The 18,175-nt window shown below is 49.7% G+C and overlaps 1 long non-coding RNA gene across 6 annotated transcripts; it reads right to left on the bottom strand.

Annotated features, from left to right (window-relative positions):
* Window positions 1-7,100: 7,100 nt before the first annotated feature.
* On the bottom strand, window positions 7,101-16,157 carry LOC105485153 (uncharacterized). Of its 6 annotated transcripts, none has more exons than XR_011615617.1 (7): window positions 16,019-16,157; window positions 15,484-15,619; window positions 8,421-8,607; window positions 8,227-8,290; window positions 7,942-8,146; window positions 7,645-7,723; window positions 7,101-7,235 (listed from the first exon to the last, which is right to left on the bottom strand). It is a non-coding gene; the product is annotated as an uncharacterized lncRNA (long non-coding RNA). The 6 variants fall into 6 exon arrangements; XR_011615618.1 differs by having other exon boundaries at window positions 7,942-8,088; XR_011615620.1 differs by having other exon boundaries at window positions 8,434-8,607.
* Between the last annotated feature and the right edge of the window lie 2,018 nt (window positions 16,158-18,175).

Genomic DNA, 18,175 nt, shown 5'->3' with positions numbered 1-18,175 from the left:
TCTTCCAAGACCAGGTGTAGGGGAAAGTAGGGGGTGGGGGAGGAAGTGACCAGGGGATTCTGAATCAAGGAGAATTTTTGGGGTCTGTCTGGTTAATCTTGGGGGCTTGCTGGAGCAATCAGAACAATCTGAGAGGTCCCAGGTTGATGTAGGGGGCACCCCAGCCCTCTGATCCTGCATAGGCAAAGGCTGGGAAGCTGGACTGTGATGAGGGACTTTGGACATCTTAACCAATCTTGGAGGCTTGTCTGAGGAAGGAGAAGAGACATCAGTGGGCGGAACACTAGCACCTTGGTTCATTCATTCATTCATCCCTTTGCTATTTCATTGCAGGTCCTGTGCTGGGTGCTAGGGATACAGAAATGAACAAACCCAGTCCTGGCTCTGGAGTTGCTCACAGTCTTTGCAAGACACACTTGTAACAAGGTGTGATAAGGACTTTGATATTTGGAGGTACTAGGGGCCCTGGGAGCCCAGAAGAAGGGCATATAGCTGAGGCTGTTTTTCTAAGTGATGAGATGATGATTAGCAAAAGCTTCCTAGAAGAGGCGGCCTCTGAGCTGATGTATTATAAGAAGCAGCTCTTCCACCAGAGGTTCTCAAGTTTGTTTGGTGGAATCCCCCTGGGGGCTTCCAAAAAAACCTGATAGCCGGGGCCACCCAGACCTATCAAATTGGAAATCTCTGCTGGTAATTCTGCTGTGCAGCCGGCACTGAGCGCTGCTGAGTTAGAGGAAGAAAGGTGGAGCAGGCCTTCCATGTTGATGGGGAAGTGGGTAATAGCTAAGACAAAGGATGACATGAAGGTGGGAAAGAGGCAGGCATGTTTAGGGGGCTGCAAGCCAGACCACAGGGATTGTGAAGCAGTGGACAGATGAAGCAGGAAGAGCTATGAGGGCTGCAAATTGGGGGAGCTTGGGCAGACCCTGCAACCCAGGTCCCAGCGGTCCTGGGCAGGAAGCCTCCATGCTGGTAGGCCACCCCATGCCCTGCACCCATCCTGCTGTGCTAGCCACCTCGGTAAGGGGCAGGAATTCAAGGAATACTTCCGTTCCCATAGCTGCCTTTCTGTGGAGTTGTCCGCTGTGCTGCCAGCAGTGTGCAGAGCCCCACCACTTGGAAGAGCGCTGGATCAGTCATAAAGAGCCCATGGCACTCAGAGGCAGCTCAGGGCTGCCAGAGCAGTGTGGAGGCCTCATGGGGTAGACTGAGTGTGTCTCATGGCCTGTCAGAGACCCTGGGTCCTGGGAGCACCCTTGGAGGGACCCAGTGACTCACAAGGCAGCCCAGAGCACAGGGCTACTGAGAAGCAGAGGCAAGATCCTGGGGTCTTGGGAGGAGGATGGAAAGGAGCTGAGCTGACTGCTGTGTGCCCTGGTCCATGAGGTGTTTTTCATGTGGCAAAGGCCCTCTGGGTGCCAGGCTCTCTGCTAAGTCCTGTCTTTGAGAAGGCTCTGTCTTATGGACTTCTGACGACAGCCCTGAAATTACAGTGTGCTGGAGTCAGATCTGAAGTCCAATCCCAGGGCTGGCTGCTGCAATTTCTCCCTGACCATGGGCAAAGGACTTCTCTTCCATGGGCTTCAACTGCTGTCTTGGTAAAATGGGGCTCAGAGTCCTGAAAACCTTACAGAGTTTTTGGATTGAAATGGCATGTACGAAATGTTCAGCACACAGTTCAGGATCAGCCACTGATTCCTCTCCAATTCTTTTCTCTGCTTGACGCCGGCTTTCCCCAAGCCATTAGTCCCTGGGATTAAAGAACTCTGGGTTCTTATAGCTGTGCCTTCTGAAAAGTGATCTCAGACAACTCTGGACCCTGTCTGGATGGTTCAGAGTGGTCTTTATCCCTTTTTGCTTCTCAGGGCAGAGTTGTGGCCCCACTCCTTTGCCCTGGTCCTGCCCAGCCCAAGCCCACTGGCCCTCCTCTCCACACAGGACGCCCAGTCATCTGGACACCTGAGTACCTTGTGACTGAGGCTCTCCCCAGTGCTTTCCAGGGTTCTGGCCCTGGGAGATGACCCTGGGGGATGTGTGAGGTGTGGATTTCTAGGCGAGAGCAGCTGGTGCTCTTGGTGATTTAGGAAGGATTCAGGAGAGATGCTTGTTGCTAGGTGACCAGCAGGGGCCAGTTGGAAGAGGTGAAGCAGGACTGCAGTGGGGAACCCAGTCCCTTTTCTTGTTCACTTCTGGGTGAATTCCTGTGCCCTTGAGGGTCCTGTTCTCCTTCTCTTCTCCCTTCCCTTCTCCCCTCCTCCAGTGCCATAGGGACCAGAAGTATGCAGGGATGGAACAAAATCCCAGATTGTTGTCTAGAGATTTTAATTTTCTTCCCTTTTAGTAATATTTTCAGTATGCGTTGTGTGTGTGAGTGGGCGTGTGTGTGCGTGCATGTGTGTGTGTCTGAGTGTATAAGAAGAGAGCTCACAGAGGGGTGGCCGTGGTGACTGCTTCCCCATAGTGCATGCTTGTCACGTGCCGGGAACTTGCTACATCCTTTTACATAACTCAGCTCCATCAGCTCCCTGAATCCTCCTAGCCACCCTGGGAGGTAAGCTATCATACCCTCTTTTCAGATAAAATGAATAGGCTCAGAGAATAAATGTTTGTCTGAGGGGCCTTAGCCAGGAAGTGGGAGATTGGGGATTTGAACTGTGGTCTACTTGTACGCTTTAGCACTAAGTACTGTTCTGTCAAGGGTTCCCTGGCTTGGTGAAACCATTCCCAGCCTCAGGACAAAGCTGCATGCAGGAACAGTGCCCCAGCCTAGGACTCAGCAGGCTTGAAATCTGGTTTCAAGTTTGTTCCCAGTGACTCACTCTTTGACCCTAGCCAGTCCCTTGTCTTCTCTGTCCTAAATGTGAATGTCCCCGTTGAACTGAGCCCCATGGTTCTTCCTAAAAAGGAGTCCAGGTCCCCATGCATAGCCTGACTCCTGTAGATATGGGGGCTCCAAGTCAAGAGCAGGCCAGCTCTTGGGGTCCCCCACGGAGCCAGGAAGAAGTCCACACTTCCCGTCTGCTTAGTGGTTCCTGGACTCAGGCAGACAGATTTAGTGTGGTTGATGCAAGGGGTCTCAGAGCTCGAGTCCATAGTGAGCCCAACACTCTGGTGAGGTGTCGGAGATGCAGACAGGGAGCTGACTTGTTTATACATCACTGTGTGCACCAGTGACCCCCATCATCAATCCGTGGGGACATCTTCTCGCTGCTTCTTCTAATGAAGGGTCAGGGGCTTTGACCTGGAATCCAGAGCTCTAAGTCATGAAGAGTTTGACTGTTGGATAGAGGAACCTGAATATTGGAGGGCCCAGCAGGAAATCCCTCAACTGGCCAACAGTTCATTGGTGGTATCTGGTTACTAATCATTCTTACTCTGCACAGACCTACTGTGTGTCAGGAGCTTTATACACAATCCAAGAATCACTGCATCAGTTGGCTGAGATGAGTTTGGAACTCAGTCAAGTCCATCCCTAGAAGGACTTGCTTTTGAATATGTATGTACTTGGCTTTGTGTTAAAGCCTTCAGAAGTCATGTCCCCTTTCAATCTTTACAAACACCAAATGACGCAAGAATTATTTCCCTTCCTTTACAGATGAGGAAACTGAGATGGCTCAGGGAGGAAGTGGTAGAGCTGGGATTCAAACCCAGGGCAAAGCCAATAAGAAACTGCCTAGCCAAGCCCCCGGGCTGGCTTGGCTGGCAAGGAGTGAGCGGACTCCAGTCCCCGCTCAAACTAGCTTTTAAGTGCTGGTTAGCAGTTTTCCTGGTTGGTGTGGGCCCACGCTCCTTGCTACAGACATGTTCTAATTAAGCAAAAGAGCAGTGGGCATAAGGTCTTTCTGGGAAAGGGGCTTTGGGCTGAAGGAAGCAGAGACATTTGTCTTAAGGAGATGCTCATGCTCTTCACATTGCTGCCCTTGGCCTGGAGTTCCTCCCGTCCCACTGGTTCCTTTCCAGTACTTGCTCTGCCCTGTCTCTCCCCTCCAGGCTGCCCTAAGGTCACGACACTGTGTCCATTCACTCATATCCTTCTACTCTGGACTGACCAGGACTGGAGCATTGGGACCTGGTCTTCAGTTGCAGCAGGAGGGATTCTGGTTGGATCCCAGGAAGTACTTCTAGGTAATGGGGGGTTGTGGGAGAGTGGAGGATGGAGGTGGGAGGGGATTTCTTAAGGCCCAGAGCCAGCAGGAGGGACAGTGAAAGGGGTGCAGGTGGTGGAGGCTGGCACATGCCTTCTGATCTTGCGCTAGGGGAGGGCTCTGACTCAGGAGTTATCTCTGCTGCTCCCCGCCCAACAAATCCCACCTCCAAATGCTGCACCACGAGCCTCTCCACCCTCCTCCCCGACCCCATGCTCTGAATTTGCTCCTGACAGCCTTTTAAATAATGGATTTCTCCCAGCCTCAGCATTTGGGGGTGAAGCTCAGGATCCCAGAGATTCCCAGCAAAGAGATTCTGATACTCCCAGCCTTGGTCCTCCCTCTCATTCTGGCAAAAGGATTTCAGATTTTCTGAGCACAGCAGCCTCCTCCTCTGGCTGCCTGTTGGGGGCAGCCTTACCCCACGCACCCTCTGCAGAGCCTGGTGGCGGCCAGTTGCACTGAGGGTGAGGTGGGGGTGCCAGGAGGAAGAGGGAGAAGGGCTGGGCCCCTCCTCTCCTCTCCTGACCCCATGGGAAGGGAGATGTCATGGCCTGATGAGGGTGGCCAGGGGTACAGCTAGGGTGCGGGGCATGTGGGTGGGCATCCAGGAGTGCTGAGACCCCACTCAGGCTGCTGCAGTGGAGGGATCCTCACCCGTGTCTGAAGCTCTCCAGTGCCAGGCTGTGGCCACACAAGCCTCCCCTCAGCAGGGCCCTAGGGGTGCCCTGGGCAGGAGTTTGGAAGTGGGAGTGGGGTGGGGAGGTGGGGAACTGAGCAGATGGCTGCCTGGGTGGGGAGAGAGGGAGGCACTGTGTCAGGAAGTGCAGTGCAGGCAGGGTGTGACCCTGTGCAGCTTCATCCTGGGGTCACCTCAGCACCCACCCACAAGATGTCTGGTCACCGTTGCCCAGAAATGCATGGGGGTGGTGAGGGCTTTGGGCTTAGGAAGACAAGGCTGGGGTGGAGTGGAAGTAATAGGAAAAGGGAATCAGAAGACTTGACTCAAATCCCTTCGGCAAGGAGGCCTTAGGCTTTCTGGCCCTCAGTCTCCTGGCAATGAGAAGGCCTGGCCCCTGAGGCTGCTGTGTTGAATGAAAAGATGAGGAAAGTGCTTGACACACAGTAGGTGTCCATCAGGGGCAGCTGCCTCTGGCCACCTTGTCTGGAGAAGTGGACTTTCTCAAGCTACAGCTCTAGAGAGGCAGCAAGCCCCATGTCGAGCGCACAGCCTGGAGCCACAGTGCTCTCAGCTTTACAAGCCTGGCTCAGCACACATCCTCTATGTGTCCCCAGGTAATTGTTCGAAACTCCCTGTACCTCGTTTTCTCTGTAAAATGGGTAATATTAATTCCCTCTTCAGAGGGTTATTCTGAGGGTGAAAGGAGTTAATATATACAAAGCAGTTAGAACAGTGCTTGCTCCATGCAAGGGCTCTGTAAGAGTGTGTACCATTGTCACTGTATCCTTTTTAATTTTTAAGAAAATTTATTTACTTATTTGTTTTTTATCTTTTTAGAGACAGGGTCTTATTCTGTTCGTCACTCCAGCCAAAGTGCAGTGGTGCAGTCATGGCTTACAATAGCCTCAACGTCCTAGGCTCAAGGGATCCCCCTGCCTCAGCCTCCTGAGTAGCAGTGACCATAGGTGCATGCCACCACACCTGGCTAATTTTTTATTTTGTAGAGATGGGGTCTTGCTATGTTGCCCAGGCTGGTCTGGAAGTCTTGGGCTCAAGCGATGCTCTTGCCTCGCCCTTCCAAAGTGCTGGGATTACAGACATGAGCCACTGCACCTGACCTCATTATCAATAACTGTCACATTCTCCTACCTCTGCCCAATCCTGGGCTCCTTACAATGATTTCGTCTAAGTGAGCTGCTTGAGTTTCCCACAGCAGCCTCAGAGACATGCCACCAGGAGTCCTACCCATTTTACAGATGCACACACAGAGGCTCAGAAGATGAAGCGAACTGCTTGTAATCATACCCTCCCCTTATTTAAAAAGTGACACTTAAGTTCTTTCTTTATTTTTACTCTTTAGAGATAGGATCTTGCTCCGTCACCCAGGCTGGCATGTGTGATTATAGCTCACGGCAGCCTCGAACTCCTGGCCTAAAGTGATCCCCCCACCTTGGCCTCCCGAAGTGCTGGGATTACAGATGTGAGCCACTTCGCTCAGCCCCTTACTTTCTTCTCAGCATGTGCATGGTCCTGAGTACCTCACTGCTTGCCCCAAGCCTGGTACCTCCAGTAATCCAGGCCCAGAGTACTTAGAAGCATCACTTGCCCTAGCGCTGGACAAGGGAAGGTGGCTTCTCTTCCTCCAGGTTGCTGAGGGGCGGGGCTGCCATGCGTGGGGGTTTGGTGAAACAGGGGAGGCAGGTTCAAGGTTTCCAGAAGGGACCTGGGGCCTGGGTAGCTGGAGCAAGGGGAAGGTGGGGGGGGGGGTCCTGAGCCCAAGGGGCTGAGTGGGAGTTTCAGTCACTTCTGAGATGGGCTTTTCTCTAATTAGCATTTGCAGGTGGTGGGTGCCCCGGGTAAGGACCTCCATCTGACTAACGGTGAGGCTTATCTTCTTAGTGGAGAATTGACTTTGTAATTGACCAGGGTATTTTACCTTTGATGGTATCCCCTGGTAGTTTGAGTCCTGGCAGGGGAGGGGGCAGGGGCGGCCCCCTCCAACTCAGCTCAGCCTCCGGTCTTTTTGACCATGAACTCAAACCCAAACAAGAGGGAGTACTGCTCAATGGAGGGGAGTGTGGATCCCAGAGTACAGGGCATGTGCTCTGCCTGCATTCCAGAATCAGAGAGGATCTGAGTTCCAGCCACGTCACTTAATACCTTTGTCACCATAGTCAGCTTAATTAATCCCTCTGACCTTCCATTTCCCCATCTGAAAAGGGGGCTAATAGTATCCATGAGACAGTTATTATGAAGAGTACACACAATTGGCACAGCACCCAGCACCCTTGTAAGTGCCAGCTAAATGTTGGCTTTACTCATCATCTCCAAGTGTGGCGTGCTCTGAGGACCCATGGGGTGTCCAGCTCCAGGTAGATTCTGCCCTTGGCCCCACTTCAGTGCTTGATCTGCAAAAAATTCCCAGCCACCCTGCCTGACAGCTCCCACCCCAGGGAAAGGACAAATTGCTTATCCACTCAGCTTTTCTTGAGCACCTACTATGCACTGACCCTGTGCATGCCGAGCTGAGTAAGACTCTGCTCTGCTGTCCAGGAGCTCAGTCTCTGGGGCCACGAGTATATCCCAGGGAATGATAAAAGGGGGTACATCGTCGTGGGCACTGATCAGGGAATAATGGACCCTGAGGGGTGATTGTAAATGACTTTGCAGAGGAGGTGACATTTGCACTCTACATTGAAGCATAAGATTTTTGGGAAGAGTAGGTGGAGTGATTTTTTTTTTTGAAGACAAAACAGCATTTACAAAGGCCTGAAGGCAGAGTCTAGACAGCTTCCCCACTCTTACAAGAACACTTACGAAGACTTCAGCTAGAGCAAAGGGACACATTCCAGCCTGGGGGATGCAGAGCTGGGTGAGGCTGTTCAGGGAAGGCTTCCTGTAAGAGGCATTGGGAGGCCAGGCTTTACAAGCCTGGCAACAGCAACAGGATTGGGGAGCTTGGGAAGTGGCACTTCTGTTTGGCAGAAGGAGGTTTATTTAACAAAACAAAATGGAAGGTGGGGATAGAGGAGGAAGGCAAGACCCACTGGTGCTCTCTTCCCCTCTTGTGCTGGGTCAGGGGGTGAGGGCTAACAGGTGTCACCTACATCTCACCTCTGGTTGGGGCTGTGGCCCTGGAGATGAGGGTGGGCAGGATGTTAAGAGACATTCATCCCAGGTGACAGAGGGGCACCTGCCAGCCTGAACCTGGGAGCCTTGCATTCAGGGGAGTGAAGAACCTGTTTGTGGAGCTTGGAGGACCTGTAATTAGTTTTACAAGAGGCCTCCATCTTCAAGTATTTCTCTTCACCAAGATTTCCTAGGGAAGAAAGGGGCAGAAGGGAGAAGGGTGCACCTGTCCAGAGAATTCCCCCAAATCTTCATCCCTGCAGCATTTACCTGGGCCTTTCCCCCGCTCCCCTTGCCTCTTGTCCCACCTAGAACAGAGACTCCAGGATCAGAGCTGGGAAAGAGAGCAGAGGTAAGCATGGGGTGCCTGCTTGCAGCTATGGATGTTAGATGTGTGTGTAGAAGATATACTGGGTGACAGGAAGCATGAGGAGGGGCTTACTTATTATAGCTTTGCCACTTACTGGCTATGCAAACCTGGGCATGTCCTTTAAGCCTCTGAGCCTCAGTATTGGAATCTGCAAAGTGGGGGAGTAATGTTCATCATCCACAGTTGTTTTAAGGTTGGAATAAGATGTCCATGAGGCATCTAGCATAGGTCTGGCAGTCTTGTCTTCAGCTTTGACTTGAGCTTGGCTAGATGATGTCATGCTGAGAGAGAGGTATCGGGGAGGAGAGGTCTGTTAGCAGGTGGACGGGTTACTAGGTAAGACCATCAGCCCTTGAGGCACATGCCTCAGATTTTAGATATGCAAAATGGGGTTAATAGTAATACTTACCTCACAAGGTTGTGTGAAGATTAAATGAATTATAGATAACAGTATCTGGCTCAGGAATATGCAGAGTGCTCAATAATGCTAGCTATTACTATTGACATTTATTTATTTATTTATTTATTTGTTTATTTACTTTTGAGATGGAGTTTCACTCTGTCATTTAGGCTGGAGTGCAGTGGCGCGATTTCGGCACACTCCAACCTCCACCTCCTGAGTTCAAACGATCTTCTACCTCAGCCTCCCAAGTAGCTGGGATTACAAGCGTGCGCCACTGCACCCAACTAATTTTTGTATTTTTGGTAGAGACAGAGTTTCTCCATGTTGGCCAGGCTGATCTGGAACTCCTGACCTCAAGTGACCCACCCCCCTCAGCCTCCCAATGTGCTGGGATTAAAGGCTATTATTGAATTTTAAATTACTATTCAGTTGCCACTAAAGCAAGGTCTCAGGTCCAAGGATTTGGTCACAGGTATCAGAATGGGAGGCTCAAGTGGGACCTGGCCTCAAGAGGGAGGCAGGGAGCCACAGAAACCATTGGTTGGAACCCAGATCCAGGTCAAAGTTGGGACCTCTAGGTCGTCCAACCTGGGGAGTATAGGGCTGGTCCATGGGTTACCACCACCCCTCCAACCTTTCAGTCCCCTCTCAACACATTTTCCTGCTTATTTTGAGTTCCAGCTGGAAGGGCCAGATTAAGGTGGCCATGCCAGGGACACCTGCATCCCAGGCACATCTACACTGTGTTCCTGCAAGGCTCAGAAAAGACCAGGCCCAGCTCTGGGAGGACAGGCAATGTTAGTGAAGTGGGCTTTCATCCCAGCCTTGAGCCCCAGTGGCTTTTTCCCACCAGGGCCTGTCAATCAGGACAGAGCTCCTGGTGCTAAGGGAGGCAGCAGGTTCTGGGTCAGCCAGGCCAAAGCGGAGATTCTGATGAAGCTGGCAAGTATGGTAATGACCCCTCTTAGCCCAAGGACCTATTTGCATTCATGGATTTGTGGAAGAGTAAGATTTTGTGGGGGGCAAGCACTGAATTCTGTCTACAAATAGGGTGACACAAAATGGGGTGACACATATTTAGAGTTGTGTCTGCTGGACCAAAGGGAGGGGCAGTGGAGGCCAGGGTGCTGGAGGACAGTGGGGTCCCTGAGAGAGAATTCATCATGGGGGCTGAAAAGGTTTAGCCTTGAGGTCTGGCTGCTGCAGACTGCCTGAGAAACAGAGGGGCAGTCATTCTGGGAATGGGTGTGTGAACCCCTCCAAACTGAGTGAATTTGGTGGGTCAAGGGTCTCCAGAGAGCAAAAGCTGTGTGTGTGGACTAAACATTATTTCATCAACTCTAAGCCTTTGGTGCCCAAGCAGCACCCTGGTGGGTACCCTTCTTGCAGTCCCTGGACAGGGCATGGATGAGTTTGCTTCCTTCCAGGAGCAGGCTGAGCTCTTAGCACGGTGCCGGCTACAAAGTCGGTGCTCAAAATTATTTGGTTAAAATAATCCTATGACTTTTAACAAGCTCATTTAGTGAACGTGTTTTGTCATAGTCAATTTGCAGATTTCTTGGGGGAACAAAGCCACATGCAGAGCAAACTAGAGAGTGGAAACCCAGCCCCATCCATAGTGAGAGACCTCTTGGGGCTCCCAGGAGTGGGAGAGAGGTTTGCAGAGGATTGAGATCCCCTGAGTTGGCAGATAGGTGCTTGGAACTTGCAATATTTGGGTGTTGTTCATGTCATTCACACCCACAGGCTGGTGGACAAAGGGCTATATCAGTGTTTTCTGGATGAAGAAAAAGAGTGGTTTGTCAGCAGGAGCGATGGGATCTAGGTGGGGGAGACTGAAGTCGTTTGGCAATGCTGATAAAAGCTTTACACCTTTGTGTCTCACATGCTGACAACTTCTCCTTTTTCTTTCCTGCTAATCTTATTGATGCACTAACCCAAACGTGTTCACGTGGCTCTTGCTACCCAGGGTGCACGGGCCCCGACAGGAAGGAGTCAGCAGGCTTTCCAGTGCCAGATTCTGCCAGTCGTCTCTCAGGGGGACTTGAAAGTTCAGATAGGCCAGAGAGGGTTAAGTTATTTCCTCTCATACTTTCTCATCTTCTTGTACCCGATGCCCTCATGGTCTTCTCCCTCTCCTTCTCAGCAATATAAGATCAAAGACTGTAAATTATTCATTCGCAATTGAGTGGAGCACATTTCAAAGTCAGGGCTGCTGGGCATCTCTTCTCAGAATTGCCAAGGGTGAAGGCCCACATTTTTGGGTATATCAGCTTTGTTAAGTCACACCCCTGAGATCCGGAGCCTTACTTGCCTAAGCTCTGGCCTCCCACCAGTCCGATTTCCTCCCTGCCCTTTCCCTGTCCAGATTCTACCCAATTCCATCCCCATCCCTACTCCAAATGAAGCTGAGGATCAGTGCTACCTACCTGGGCCACGCAGCAATGGCTGTGGGTGCCTAGGCTACCATTGCCCAGGACTCCTGTGCTGTCTCTTCCATGTGGGAGCAAACATGGGGAACCAACATATTTGAGAAGCGTGCCTAAGACGTGCCAAGCACAGGACAAGTAACAATGCTCAACAACCACCCCAATAATTTGTTTTGTGCTCTCTATGTGTCAGGTATTCTTCCATGCACTTTATATGTAATATCACTATGAATCCCCACAAACAGCTTGTGGGGTGGGTACTATTCCTATTCTGGTTTTACAGATGAGGACTGAAGCTGAGAGAAGTCAAATGACTTGTCGAAGGCCACACAGCCTTCCAGTAGCTGGGCTGGTATTGGAACTGAAACAGTGTACAATATTCCACCCTGTTAAAACATATGTGATTTCCTTTATCCTTACATTGACTCCATGTATAATGTATAGAGGGGGAAACAAGGTGTTTTTAGTTTGTGGAGACAAACTCTTTCTCTGTCTCCCAGGCTGGAGTGCAGTGGTGCAATCACAGCTCACTGCAGGCTTGAACTTCTGGGCAAAAGGGATACTCTCACTTCAGCCTTTCAAATAGCTGGGAGTACACGCATGTGCCACTATGCCTGGCTAATTAAAAAAAATTGTAGAGATATGATCTCTCTACAACTTCAAACCCAAGTTGGTTTTGAACTCCTGGGCTCAAGTGGTCCTGCTACCTTGGCCTCCCAAAAGCACTGGAATTACAGGCGTGAACCACCACACCTGGCTGGAAACTAGGTTTTGAAAAGAAAAGTACTTATACCAGGTCATGTGGCTAGTGAGTAGCAGAGCCAGGATTTGAATGTAAGACATCCATGATCTTTCTATCACAGCTCCCTGAGGCTGATGGACAGGCTTGCGTTTCAGACATCTGATGGGAGGAATGAAAGAGACATACTCCAGGGCCCAGGGAACCTCAGCCTGCGTGTGGCTGGATGGGTCAAGGGCATCAGGGAACCCTGGCTGATGGATCCAGAGCCTTTGGAATTTCCTGAAAGTGAATTTCAGCATATGTGTCTGTGATATGGCTTAAATCTAACACCAGCACCATCTAAAGATTCCAAAGAACCAACGAAGAAAAAACCCATAAACCTACGTTTTATCTGAGCCGTTGCTTACTATTGGGAGCTTATCTCCAAGAAGCAGAATAATCATAATGCACAGCACCCATGTGTGGCTGATTAGCTTTGTGGTAAGTTTTATTCGATTACAACACAAAAAGTCTGTTCATGATTTAGGTGCAGCTGTATGGCTGCTTGCTCACAAACAAAAAATAGAAGTAGAGGGAGTGTCAGGGCCCAGGAGCATCAGATAATGAGGCTGGTACTCCAAGAGCATGTTAATCAGCAAAGACCATTGGTGCAGCCCCTTCCAGTGCGCAAAGCCACTCTACACGTGTCTTAATGGACCATCACAGCCACCTGATGTTTTCTTCTCATGGGGCAATGATCAGTAGTTTTGGCCATTTGTAGGGGGTGGAAAATAGGTGGAATAGGATAGAGAGAGTGTTGATTTCTATAAAAACCGTGGATGTGAGGGTTGGACTGCGTGTTTCATTTTTAAGGCAAATGAAAACACTTAATCTTATCTGGTGCCTGAACCTGAGTAGTACTAATCCGATTTACATTTTTTTTTTTTTTTCCTTGGAGTGCTTCCTATGTAAGCACTGACACTATAGAGCAACCTTATTGAGTAGGGAACATGACTGACCTCATTTTACAGATGAGGAAAGTGAGGCTTGAGAGGTGAAGGGAGTTTGCTGCAGGGAGTGAGATGCGCAGCCAGGTGGTCAGATGCTGGAGCCTGGACCGTTCTTGGGAGGCTGCTCTGCAGGACAGCATCTCTCTGTGCTGCGCAGCGGAATGAAGGGGCCTCGGGGCAGGAGGTGGGACCTGTGCTGGCCTCAGCGTCCATTCAGTTTCTTTGGGGCCTCCAGGGAAGTACATAGAACAGGATCTAGACGTAGGAGGGTCCTGGTCCTGGTCCACAGGGCCTTGAGCAAGTCCCTCAATGTCTCTCAGTTGCACTTTCCTCCTCTCTAAAATGTCTGCCTGGTCCATCGCACAGGGTGGCTGTGTTCCTGGATAGGAGATAGTGGTGAGCCAGGCAGAGGGACACCCCCTACCCAGAAGAGATTGGCTTGGACAAGGTGTCACAGGCAAGGGCTTGAGACCTGTGGTCCCTCTGCCTGGAAATGCTCTCCCCTCCCTGTTTAAAACTTTCAGCTGTCAGCTTAAATGTCACCTTCTCAGGGAATGCTCTTCCCTCCCACTTCTGATGGACTGGCCTGAGCCCCGACCTCTGTCAGGAGCTGCTTTCCCCAGTTCCTCCACTTCATCCCATACCTCCCAGTGAGACCCAGTTCTACCCAGGTATGAATTATTCAGATAGAGGCTGAGGGCTCATTGTGAGGACAAATATTTCAGTAAAAGTCGTCTGGCAAGAGCAGAGAGGGAGAGAGATGGGGTGGCATTTATTATCAGGAAATGGTTTCCCACGGCAATTAAATGCTCACACTCAACGTGCACCTGTTGGGCACAGCATGTGTCTGTGTGTGCCGGGGAGATGCATTTTATCACTGTCCCCCACCTACCCCAGGGTTGCATCTAGTCTGTGTCACACCAGAGTCCTGTGTCTACACAGAGCCCCACCACTTGGTTGGGGGAGGGGAAGGGTTGGCAATGGAGGCAGGAGGTTTCCGGACTGCTCTGTGTCGATTGATGTTTTTGATTAAAAAAAAAAAAAGAAAAAAGAAAAAGACTCAGTGCCTCAGTGAGGTTTCATGAGAAATGGTGGGAGCAGCGGGTCGAGAGGAGCTGATTATGTAGATGTGTTTAAGCTCTCAGCTGGGGATGAATGGCTTCCATAAACCTGCTGGGGGCCTCAGCCCCCACCGCAGGCTGGCTCCATTGCAGCTGGGGGCCATTTTAGAGGAAGAAGGGGGGTGAGTAGGTGCTGGGGTGGGGGCAGGTGGCAAGACTGTAGGGACAAGCCCTTTCTCTCCAGGAGTACACACACAGCCCTGTCCCCACCGGGGCTGGCTTCTTGGGGACCCTTGGCTGGACAGATTCTAAGCTGGCCTCTAGTAGGACATGCTGCGCAGCCTGAGCCGTGGCTTTTGTCTTTCTGCACTTGGCTTTTCAGTCTGGAGAATCAGGGGAAGTGCTGGAGATGGAGGGTAGTGATGGTTGCACAACAATGTGAATGCACTTAATGCTGCTCAAATGCACACTTAGAAATGGTGGAAATGGTAAATTTTACAGTATGCGTGTTATACCACAATAAAAAAGGAAACCTCTAAAATATCAGGTGAGTCTGAAGTTTCCTTCCAGGCTTCATGCTTTGGCGATTCATGATCCTGGGCTCAAAGAAATGTGAGGGGATGCGTCGTTGTTCCAGGAGCAGACTGTGTGCCCGGCTAAGTCCATTTCTTTTCTGATTTTACCCCCTTTGGTGACCCCACCATCACCAGCTCAGTAGCATCTCTCAGGGGCTGAGGGGGACCTCTGCTCCTGAAAATTGAAGCCGTTGCTCGCTAAGCCATTGAAAATTTCATGGATAATTCAGGAACACAAATCAAATAGGAGGCCAGAAGCTCTGGATTTATGAAGAAAAATGAGTCAAACTTGGCGATTTATGAGCACCCCAGAATAATGGCATTTGGGGATGAGGAAGGGATGGAGGACGGGTCTGAGGGCAGGGGGCACAGTGTGGGGAGGCAGAGGTGGGAGTGGAGCTACAGAGAGTGTAGAGGCCCTGGGCCTCAGCTCCAGGCCATGAGCCTGAGGGGAAGTTGTCTGTGCCCTGGACAGATGGGGCAAGCGTGGTCCAATGAGGAAGCAAGGACTGTCCTCAGGCATTAGAGGGAGGGGCTACTCACAAACCCTAATCTGGTTTCTCTGTAGACCAGGCCTGGGCTGGGTACTGAGAAGAGGATGAGGGCAGAGGGAAGGGGGCACTAGGCCAGAGTCAAGGGGCTTGGCTGGCCTTCCAGAGCAAACATAGCCTTCTTCAGGAGTGTGTGTGTGTGTTTGTATGTGTGTCTGTGTGAGTGTGTGTGTGTGTGAGAGAGAGAGAGAGAGAGAGGCCCAGTTGTACAAAAGGCTTCTTCTGAGACTTTTGCAGTCTCCCAGGAGGTCCTCTCAGTCTGAGGGTGGTGAGATCCCCTACAGCAATCCAACCCCAGAAGCCTAGAGAGATGTCCCAAAGGCTATTCCTAAGATCAAAGCCCCAGCGCTTTATGGGCCCAGAACAGGTGGGGTGGGAATCTGGCTGACTTTGCCCCCATAACTAACCAGTAGAGGCTGGTCCCTGCCACCTCCCAAGGTGGATCCTCCTGAGATTGTCCTACTTTCTGTCCAGTTTCCTCTGCTTGGGATGGACTCCAAGAAAAGCATTCTCAGGTACATGGTCTGATAGAAATGGCTGTGTCTGAGGATAAAGGATTGAGAGACCTAGAATGAGTTCCAAGTAGACATTACTTGTCAGGGTGACATGAAACAAGTCATACTGCGTTTTAGAATCTCAATTTCTTCATCTCAAAAAGGGGAAAAGCATTCCCTTCCATCAGCCCTTCCTTATAGCTAATAAAGCTGTAGTATTGGTGTAGTATGAAATAAAATTATGAATGGATATGTGCTTGGTATCCTCTAAGGTGCCGTATGAAGATGATGGATTCTTCTTCTATTAATTTGCCATGGGCACCTGCCACAATGATATTTCCTTCCTGGGCTTTAGCTTCCCCATGTCTGAAAGGAAGAGACTAGACAAAGTCAACTCTCAGTCTCCCTCTACCCTGAGTAACATCTGATCCTATGACTATCGTGGTACCTCAGTTCCTGATCAACATGCTTCCAGTTGCAGGTGAGGCTTCCAGGTTCCAGGATTTGGGGGAGGGAGGACTTTGTTCAGACAACCATTTAATGAAAATGATTTCTAGGTAGAGGCCTTGCTACTTTCTCTTCTCTTAATCTCTTCTAGGGCCCTCTTGAAGATATGTCTGAATGCATGCATTATTATGATGCATTCATTATGCATGCATTATGCATGCATTATTATGATGCATAAACAGATGGGAGGGGCTGTCCCTTAGATTGTATTAGAGAGATTTCTCTAGGACTCAGGGCATTTGATCCAAAACGTTTCCATTTTAAGAAATGAAGGAGATGGGCCAGGTGTGGTGGCTCATGCCTATAATCTCACCACTTTGGGAGGCTGAGGCGGGTGGATTACCTGAGGTCAGGAGTTTGAGACCAGCCTGGCCAACATGGTGAAACCCCGTCTCTACTAAAAATACAAAAATGAGCCAGGTATGGTGGCCCACGCCTGTAGTCCCAGCTACTTGGGAGACTGAGGCAGAAGAATTGCTTGGGAGGCGGGGATTGCAGTGAGCCAAGATCACACCACTGCACTCCAACCTGGGTGACAGAGTGAGACTCTGTCTGAAAAAAAAGAAAAGAAAAGAAAAGAAGGAGATGGAATGTCAGAGGATTTACAGACTGTTGTGGTAGAGAAGATAGGGATATACTGTTGATTTGAAAATCATTATTTTGAGTCAAGAAATAGTTATTGATCTTATACTATATGACAAATGTCATTCCAGGTACCTTCATATTCATTATTTCATTTGGTTCTATAATAACCATGGAAGGAAGGCAGTGTTATTTTCTTTTGGCAGATTTCTTTTAGCAGATGAGAAAACTGAGGCTCAGATAAGTAAAGGAACTAATTGTCAAGGTCACATAGCTGTGAGTGTTAGAGGTGGGACACAAACCCAGGCTTATCTGACCTCATAGTTGGAGCTTCTCCTGCAAAGCAATTTCTTATTCCAGGCCCACTTCTGTTCCATTGAAGCCACAATGTCATGTCACCATGGTCTCAGTTGATTGCCTTTTCTCTTGAGTATGGTCACATTTTCCTGTTTCTTCATATGTTTAGTAATTTTGGATAGTATCCTGAACATTTTGAATGATATATTGGAGAGACTCTGGGTTCTATTATATTCCTCTGAAGACTTTTGATTTAAAAAAAATTGGCTGAACTCAGAATTCAAACTCTGTCTCACCTCTGGTGCACAGTAGCCAAAATCTCAGTTCAGTTATTTTAATCTTAGCTGGGTTGTTGGAATCTTCCCTATGTATGTATGCTGAAGGATCAGCCAGAGATTTGGGCAGTTTATACATAGAAATTGGGATTTAATCTTTGTGACTGTCTCCCTTATAGGATTTTTCAAGTCACTTTCCACTGGACGTGTTCACCCACATTTTCTCTGATTCTTCCAGCAACTAAGACTGTGGGTTTCCTATAAATTTAGCTACATTATGTGACACTGACTATGATCTGCCCTCAGGAGAAAAGCTTTAAAAACATTAAGTATACCCATTGCTGTTCTTCCAAGTATCAATTCCCTTCCATTTTTGCCTGATTTTTGTTTCACCAGTGCCTTTAAGTAGCTTTAAAATATATTTTCCAGAGTTTATAGTTGTTATCTGAGGGAGGATAGATCTGATGGTAGCTATTTGATCATTGTTGAAAACCTTGTTTCACTTTTGAGCAGGTGATTCCTCTAATGGCTCTTATTAGGCAGGGTTTGTTCTTAAAGCTACATCAGGCTCAGCAGTCTCTAGGAATCTGGTCTTCAACTCCAAGTAGTAGATGCTTATACCATGACAATGATGTGTTGTACCTGACTCTTGGAAGCGTTTGCAACCATGTCTATGACAACCTTCTGGGTGGTGTTGCCTTCTGTGTTCCCTTTATTATCACCTTCCTTGGGAAGGAGAGCTCTAGGCTACAAGGGGCATCCAGCCTCGGGTCCCTCTTCCAGGTGCCCTCTTGCATGGAGGTGGAGGGGTGGGCTTTGTCCCTCCCTCAAGCACCCTCTTGGCAAAGTCTTGATTGGAGAAGAAGAGGTGTCAGAAGGGAGAGAGAGGCACACTTCCCAACTTGGCAGTGTCATCCAAGTGTATGTCTCTTTAAACCCTGCCT

The sequence above is a fragment of the Macaca nemestrina genome, chromosome 17, assembly GCF_043159975.1.
Source record: "Macaca nemestrina isolate mMacNem1 chromosome 17, mMacNem.hap1, whole genome shotgun sequence".
Classification (NCBI taxonomy): domain Eukaryota; kingdom Metazoa; phylum Chordata; class Mammalia; order Primates; family Cercopithecidae; genus Macaca; species Macaca nemestrina.
The sequence above is the reverse complement of the archived record's forward strand: the minus strand, read 5'-3'. Positions and strand labels throughout refer to the sequence as shown.